The sequence below is a fragment of the Thunnus maccoyii genome, chromosome 4, assembly GCF_910596095.1.
Source record: "Thunnus maccoyii chromosome 4, fThuMac1.1, whole genome shotgun sequence".
NCBI lineage: Eukaryota > Metazoa > Chordata > Actinopteri > Scombriformes > Scombridae > Thunnus > Thunnus maccoyii.
Genome location: NC_056536.1, coordinates 15,374,868 through 15,383,407, shown reverse-complemented (window position 1 = coordinate 15,383,407; position 8,540 = coordinate 15,374,868). Strand labels below are relative to the sequence as shown.

The 8,540-nt window shown below is 37.0% G+C and overlaps 1 long non-coding RNA gene across 1 annotated transcript; it reads left to right on the top strand.

Annotated features, from left to right (window-relative positions):
* Positions 1 to 6,678: 6,678 nt before the first annotated feature.
* LOC121895503 lies at positions 6,679 to 7,705 on the top strand. Its single transcript, XR_006095788.1, has 2 exons — positions 6,679 to 6,954; positions 7,182 to 7,705. It is a non-coding gene; the product is annotated as an uncharacterized LOC121895503 (long non-coding RNA).
* The last annotated feature ends 835 nt before the right edge of the window (positions 7,706 to 8,540 follow it).

The window sequence follows — 8,540 nt, the reverse complement described above, 5'->3', positions numbered from 1 at the left end:
GTAGGTGGTGGTGCCTCAATAACAAACATAAAGTAGAATTATCACCTTTCTGACAATATCAACAAAAACTGAAAATGTATAAACTTACTAAATGCAGAATTTATGGCATAACTGTTGTACTGTATTGCATTAGACTGCACAGGTGACTTTGATAAAGTGTCTGGTGAGTGTGTGCTCATATTGTACAACATGGGGTGTAAATATGCAGAAGATAAACACTATATCGTGGTCTCACTCTCTGTGTGTTTCTTCTTCTACACCTGTGATACATTTAGTACAACGGTTCACTCTGTATTTCCTGTCATCATAGAGTCTGTCAGTCTGTCGGTGTATGTATGATTATGACCATTTTTGAATATTTGACAACACCTGAGTGGGTTCAAATCAGTTTGAATAAAAGTGTGCTTTTGGACTCTGGGTTTTTTCTTCCGTATTGTATTTGCTGCCTGCTGGACTTTTGACTCTTGACACCGTCAGTCACATGGACAGAGCAGGGAGGGAGGAATTAAGGTCTCATAAACTTCTTATAGTTAAGACGTTTAAATCCCAGGTGGTGTGGTGCCCGCTAAATAAAGCAACTGTCACTGCATCACAGGGCCTCGGCAATAACATGATCTAAAGGTGTTTCTCAAGTTACATAACCTGCATCGATTTGATTTGGATTCAACATACTTTAAACCATCTCAAAATTATTCATGTTTTCTGTCAGTCAGAGTCGAGGTTGGATTGGAGCAGTAGATCTGTGAACCAGTCAGCCTCATGCGGGTGATGCGGGGAGGTCAGTGGGCCTTGCCTTCAGGACTGTAAGGTTCCCGCCCAACGTGTTAGAGGACTTATAATGAGATGCTGTACTTGAGGTTACTAATTCAGTCAGAAGATAAGTTGCCGCTCTGTATTTCGGCCAGCAAATTGTGTCAGAAGCCTACAGAGTGCTGTTTGATTTAATTAGGTAACGTCAGTGGCCCCAAAATAAGAAAGCTGATTTTGCACGTGTAGCAGATGTATCAGATGGCTTTCATGCATGCGCAGTAGTAATTAGGTTTTTTATGTTACAATGTTTTTATGTTTGCTATGATCATGGTACAGTATATTAGATTAACTTTATTATTTACCCAGATGGAAATTGGTTTGCAGTGTGTGCACAAAATGTAACATACACAATAAAAACGTGAACATTAAGAATGAAAGATCAGCAGCAGTATTAAGACGTTGTACACACATGAGTTAAAGTACACAAAACTACACAGAACACATCCAGTAGTGCTTATAATGTACAAAGAGAAGAGTACAATGTGAGAAAAAACAAAACACATGTGAGGAAATGATTGATCATTTTTGATGAATGTGTATTTAAAGTTATTTAAAATAATTTTAATTAAGAGAGGAGCTTAACAGTGGAGGGAAGGACACAGAAGTTTGGCTTATTTTGTGGTTTTGTAGAAAAATGTGTTCAGTATATGCTCAGTATAGTTTAGTATTGACAAAAGTATTGTTGTGGTAATAAAAGTCAGGAATTAAACCTGTTATTGAAGTATTATCACTGGTGAGTAGAGCAGCAATGATTAGTCGATTAATCAATTATTTGTTATCTATTAAATTAATCGACAAATATTTTGATAATTGATTTAAGTCATTTTTAAGAAGAAAATGTCTAAATTCTCTGATTCCAGCTTCTCAAATGTGAATATTTTCTGGTTTCTTTAGTCTTCTATGACAGTAAACTGAATCTTTTGGTTTTGGACAAAACAAGACTTTTGAAGATGTGACTGTGAGCTCTGGGAACCAATAATCAACATTTTTCACTGACATTCTTTTTGATTAATCAAGAAAATAACCAACAGATTAATCTATAATAAAGAAATTCATTAATGACAGCCCTGGTATGGAAACATTTGAATGATACTCAGCTCTAGTTCACAGTTGAAGTTTGTTTGGCTGCTGATGTCAGTAAAGTTCATCATCAGATCAGCTGATTGAACAGAGAGGCTTCTAAAAATAAAAGCATTGGCTGCAATACACTAAACTAAAATAAACTAAACTAAACTCTGCTTGACCTTGAAAAAGTGCTTGATGCAGAAATGAGGGTGAGATCATGTTACTCTATTATTAACACCAGACTCAGAACAGTTGAAAATAATAAAGCAAAGCAAAACTTTATTCATTCCAGGTGGAAACACAATGTGCTTCACAGAGCGGGAAGTTTCAGCCACAAAAAATGATGTAAATAAAATACTAAATAAAACATCAGACACAAGTAAACACAACATATAAATAGCAAAATTTAGACCAGCGGCCTCGACTTAAAAGAGGCAAAATGTCAGGTGACAAATGAAGCCAGAGTCACATCTGTTTGCTCATAAATTGCCTCAGAAAAGTGTCATGGTGCTGTGAAGTTTTACACTGCATGACTGTCACTGTACTGAGGGCTGGAAATGTTTTTTGTCTGCGATGTTTTGAAGCTGTCGTCCTTCTCTTAACCAGACTCTTTAAAAACCTCTTTAATTTCAACATGGTAGAAGAAGCAGGTCACCACTTGGCTGTGATGATTTCCACTGATTGCTTTTCAGCTCCTGCTGCGTTAACTGACTTATTAATAAGGATGATTTTATTTTATTTATACTACTTCAAGTCTTTATTGCTTCAATACATGGAGGTGGTATTAATACAACCTGTGTGTTATGTGACTGCAAAGGACATCTGCTGTTTATGACATTAATTAGTTTAATTGGCATCCTGATTCTTGTATTTGTGTTGGAAGTTTCACCGTGATTATGGTGCAAATTATCTGTGTAATGAAATCACTGGTGTGTTTGTTCAACTTTAGCAGTGCATCAACAGTAGTACAATCTGTTAATAGGGCTTCAGTTTTGGAAACACACCTGGCAGCTGTGGGTATCTATTTCACCCCATGTAGCTTTTTCATCAAATAACATCTTATAAACACAGACTGTTCAGCCTAAACAAGATGGCAGTAACTGGATTCTTACTTTACTTTAATGGTCCCATATGTTTATAACCTTCTCTGTGAGTTTATTGAAAGGCATTTTTAACAGAATTGTCCATCCTTCAGCTAGTCAGACAGTCACAGATCCAATTTAGTGACGTTAAGATTGTAAAAAAAGAAAAAAATACTATTTCAGGATTATAGCACTGCCTTCAAATGATGTCAAATCCATTTAAAATCTTTGTGTCATGTTTTAAAAGGTGCAAATGGAGCAAATTCAATCCCATCTGGGGAAAACTAAATCTACACAGTTTCACTTTAGACCCTAGACATAAAAAACAACTGAAAGCAAAGTTAGACATACATGCCGTATCCACAGTCACTGCATTAAGAAACAAAGATCACTTTCTCTTTCTCACTGTGTCACCCTCAGCATCATGTCGGAGCCCAGTTCTGACCTGAGACACTGAGCCTCACGCTCACGTCACTCTGCCTAAGCATGTAGTGCTAATTGCCTGGGGCAGGGCGCTTGAGGCCTAAATCCCCCAGCGCTTCCAAGCAAGCTAATTGCAGTAGCACATCTACTGATGACGGCCAATCCCATTAGGCTGTGGATGGCGTAGCTCCGCTTTGTGCTCAGTCCCTACGTCTCTGATCTGTTGACGAGATTACCCGCAGAGCCTCAGATCAACCCGTGAGGCGGAGGCTTAACACATGATGGTCGTCTTTTTGGGCAGTGGGTGCAGTAGGGAGCAAGGAAACGTGTAGCCTAAATATTGTTTTTATGGTGCAGAAAGGATGAATGAGGATGCAAGATTCTTCACGTTAATTTGTCAAAGTAGGTCAAGCTGGAGTCTTATTGATGCTTCAGTCACATCATAGTGAAATACACACTTTATCATGAATCTAAACTCATCATATTAATGTCACAAATACACAAGAAAGAGCAGTTTTTCCTGCTTATATCTGGAGTTTCAGTGCGATTGGACTGTAGAGCCTCCTTGAAGAAGCATATAAACAAACAAATTATGTAGGCAGGTACACAGGAAGGCTGATAATAGAGCAGATAGATAATAAAGATCTATTCAAATTCAATCACCTGACATGAACAAACCAGCAGAGGCCATTCGTGTTTGATCATTTTTACTTTCCTCAGTGTGTGTGTGTGTGTGTGTGTGGGCCTGTCAGAGGCTGCTTTCGGGGACAAATTTCTGACTTCAAAACAAGTTAATTGGGGAATGCTTTTACAATTGTCAAAAAAGTCAAGTCCCAATTGGTAAAACATGGATTTTTGGGTCAGTGGTTATGGTTTGGGTAAGTCTCCAGGAAATGAAAGTAAGCCTATTTAATGTCCCCAAAAGTGACCTATGACAACACGTGTGTGTGTGTGTGTGTGTGTGTGTGTGTGTGTGTGTGTGTGTGTGTGTGTGTGTGTGTGTGTGGTGGTGATACTCTTTAAATTCACTGCAGGCTCCATTACAGAAAGTTCCCACCCACTGATGAGCTCATGCGGTTTAGTCTACAAGCTATTCTACAAGTCTGCAGAATAAATAGGTTTACTCCCACGAATGACGCAAGGAGAACCTGGGTGACACCATACTGTAGCAATTACACACAAGATGTTGTGATACTTGCCGGTAATCCTCTTGCACAAGCATCTTGCACCTCCATCATATATAGTAACTAACTATGTGAAATTACACAGGATGACAAAGCATAGTCACTTTCACAAAGATCATAAAAGGTATTTTTTATACAATAATTTACTGTCTTTTCCTTTATTTTGTAAGATTTTATCTTAATTTTCCAAATATATACCAACCTACATCATATAAAACCACCAATTTATTTTCTTACATAGGAACTATGAACAACCCATGTGTGTAAATATCTAAATAATGACCTTTCATGAACAAAGAAAACAGCAAGTCTTTATATTGTTTCTGTGATTTACTTTTAGTTATGCATCATACAGATGAACTGAACCTTTTTTTTAACTCATTAATGTTTGTAGATTTTGATTTGAGTGAATTTCCTCAGTAATGCTAAAGCTAAAATCAAGAGACAAAATTAAAAAGATAAGAAGTCGATGACAATGAGACAAACCGAAATATACAAGTACTGAGATAAAGGAATAAAAAGCAACTAGAAGCCAAAAGTTACGTTAAAAGTAATCAAGTTTTAGGGTGGAAAACATATTCATTTTTCTGTTGAACCATGTCAAATGCAAAAATGTATATTTAGCATTAACAACACTGCAAAACACATGACGTGACATGATGGCTTTTTGTTTTTGGCCCTTCTGGCTTTCCATACACTTTTCACAATGTCTCAATGTCAAGTCCTGGGTTCAACTTCTTGTTTTCGTCTGGCCGCCTTCCTCCAGGTTCCTTCCACAAACCCAAAAAAACAACTCATTTAAATATTTGTCTGTGCGTGTGTCTGTTATTTATTGGCGACCTGTGCTGTCTGCCTAGTGCATTCTGGGATACTCAGCCTTCCTGTAACAGCAAAAAAACAACGTAATTCTCCTAATACTCTCATCAATGGTTGCATGTATAGATGTGTCTTTGCCACAGGAGGAAGTTGTGTGTCCAAGGTCAACATATATTTTCCACCAGCGTAACAGGGATTAACCACAGACAGATTAACTTTAGAGGCAACAAGTGAAAAGAAGTCAGGGTGGATTTAAGACGATTTTATTCACGGATACAAATTCCGCTAGTCTCCATTCATCTGCTCGCTCCTCCATCACTGTCTGACACGGCATCATTTTGACTGTCAGCAGCCCTCCAGTGAAATTCAGAGCAGCCAGTATGTTCACCAACACGTCCATCTGTTCCAAAAATGTCCTCAGGAAAGAAGGTGTTGTTGCATGACAGCTTCATCTCTTCTGCAAAACAGGCTCTGGATTCCCCAACGTTGTTTACTACGAGTATTTACTGTGGTCCCACTCACTGACCATATTTTTGGTTTCCACAAACATTACACTGTTACATCAGTTTGACAATATATTGGATCAATACTGGCCACTGTCCAGCGGGAGAGAAAACAGATAATTATTCTTCTTTGGTAGTTAAAGCCTCATTAAGAGGCAGTCATGTATCCCAGAGATTTTCCTGTCATCGAATCAGTATCACATAACAAAACAGCCTTTTCTGTCCATTTCTTTTTCTTTCCTTTAATGTGATTTTGTTGGAAATAAACAAGTGGATGTCTGCATATAGAGAGGTCCGGGAATGTATTTTTAAGATTTTCACAGCAATCTTTACAGCATTTTTGAAACAGGATCGTACAACTTCTTCAATGCTGTGACTAACAGTCACTCATGGCTTCTGGTTGAGTCGTCTAATGCTGGGACGTTTGTGAACATAGTCATAGATGTTTTGCATGTGTGTGGTTGTGGACGTGCATATGGATGTGAGAATGTATGTTTTTATTTTATATTTGTGCTTTTTATTTGTGTGTCCTTGAATGTCTTTGGCACAAAGATACTGAAATTATTTGGCAATACTGTAATAACAAAGATTGTTTAGAGACAGAATTAAACAGTTTTCACATTTTCCGTTAAATGTTCAGAAATACATATTGTTACAGCTGTATGTGTTTCCTGGGTTTTTTGTCCCTTTCCTCTCCTGTCTGTTGCTCCGCCCAGGTCTTCTACATCTAATCAGTCCACAATGAGGTGCACCTGGTCCAGGAAAGGAAGGGTTAAACGCTTCAGGTTCCTGTTGCAGAGAGATGCTTCTTGTTTGTGGACTGCTGGCTTTGCCTCTCGGCCTGGGATTTTACTTTATTTGGTGTTTATGTTGTATTTTGATTGTTTTATAGTAGTCATTTAGTGTCTTGGTTGTTTTATTAATACATTTCATGGTTTGGGTGTTTTAAAAGGTGTTAGAGTTTTAAAGGTGTAACAATATTTACTTTTAAGTTTTCTATGAAACCTTTTTCTTTTTTCTTTATTATATTTTGCCCATTTATCTGATTTCAAGTCCTAATGTTGCTTTTAGGTAAGAAATGATCTTATTGGTCTTGTTTGATCATTCCGGACGTTAATCAATAAGTAATTCCTGACATTGTTATCGGGATAAATGTTGATTCTATCAGGTCATATCATATGTGCCTTTTCAAGGTTTATAATATTTTATAGATTTTGGTCTTTGTTGTTGTAAACACGTCTTTATTTACCCCTGGGAGCTTTATGCTACTATTTTAATGATTTGACTCGCTCTTACAGACTGATTTACAGACTGATTTACAGACTGCAGTATGTTGTTGTGCTGCAGTCAGTTTCACTTCCCCTCAATGACCACATGATGGCGCTGGCTCCACACACCACTGCTGCAAAGCTCCTCTCTGTACTTCATTATTAATCAGTTCCTCATTTTACTGCATGTGTTTATACATATTTCTTTGTTTTATTAGCCGGGAGGAGAAACTAACATTTTTATGTTGTATGTGATTATATCAGGACTGAATAGATAATGATGATGATGATGGTTACCATCATAGTGGCATCAGCTCCTCTCTGTGCTCATAAAAACATTGTTATGTAAAGCCCATAGTTCAGCTGCAGTGTGTCTCTGGAGTGATGAATGAATTTTTACACATCCTGCAGTGACGTCATGTAAATCTTGACTATTACTGAGTCCTTTAATTGTACCACAAATATCCCTTTTAGTTTTGTTTATACCTAAAGATTTGTTTTGGCAGTATGTTTGGTTCACTGACTCTTTTATATGATCACAATGATTTGAAGTCTTGCTGGTCTCTCTTCTTCTTCTCTTTAATCCTCTTTGCCCTCTGAGATTTTGCAACCCAGCGAGTTGTTTTCCAGTCCAATCCTCCTCACCGCAGGCTGCTGTGTCTCTATCTCTCATCTCACAGACGTATGAGAGGTTGAAGTCACAATTATCAAATGATAAAAAATTAAATGTCATGAGAAAGCTTCATTCGTCATTCAAGATGAGGCCTACAGAAATATTTAAAGGACAGAAACTGAGGTGATTGTCAGGTGATTTTGGCATTTAGACTGAGTTTTTTTTTTATTACAGACTGAAAATAATTACAGCTGAAATGATTAGTTGATTCATCAAGCAGTCAATCGTCAGAAAATTATAAATGTCAAACATTGGCTGGTTCCAGATTGTCAGATGTGAAGATTTGTCACTTTTCTTTGTCTTATGTGACAGTAAACTGAATGTCTTTGTGTTTTGGACAAATCAAACAATTTGAAGACGTCACACTGAGCTTCAGGAAATTGCAATTGTGAAAAACTATGATTTTTTTTTTTTTGTACTATTTACAGATATTTTATTGACCAAACAATTGATCAATAATGAAAATAATTGTTATTTGCAGCCCTAAAAGTAATATATACACTAAAGACGAAACAAAAAGTACAAATTACAAATCTGCAACCTAAACGTCACTTGATTTTAAGTTGTATCATAACATTTTCAAGTTCACATTTTCATTAAGGCAACTTTTGTCAGTTAATATTTGCTACTTGTCCTCTTCTATGTGATAATAGAAGATGATGAAGATGGTTTTGTTTTTCATCAAATTAATTTAAAACGTACAATTTTTTATTTAC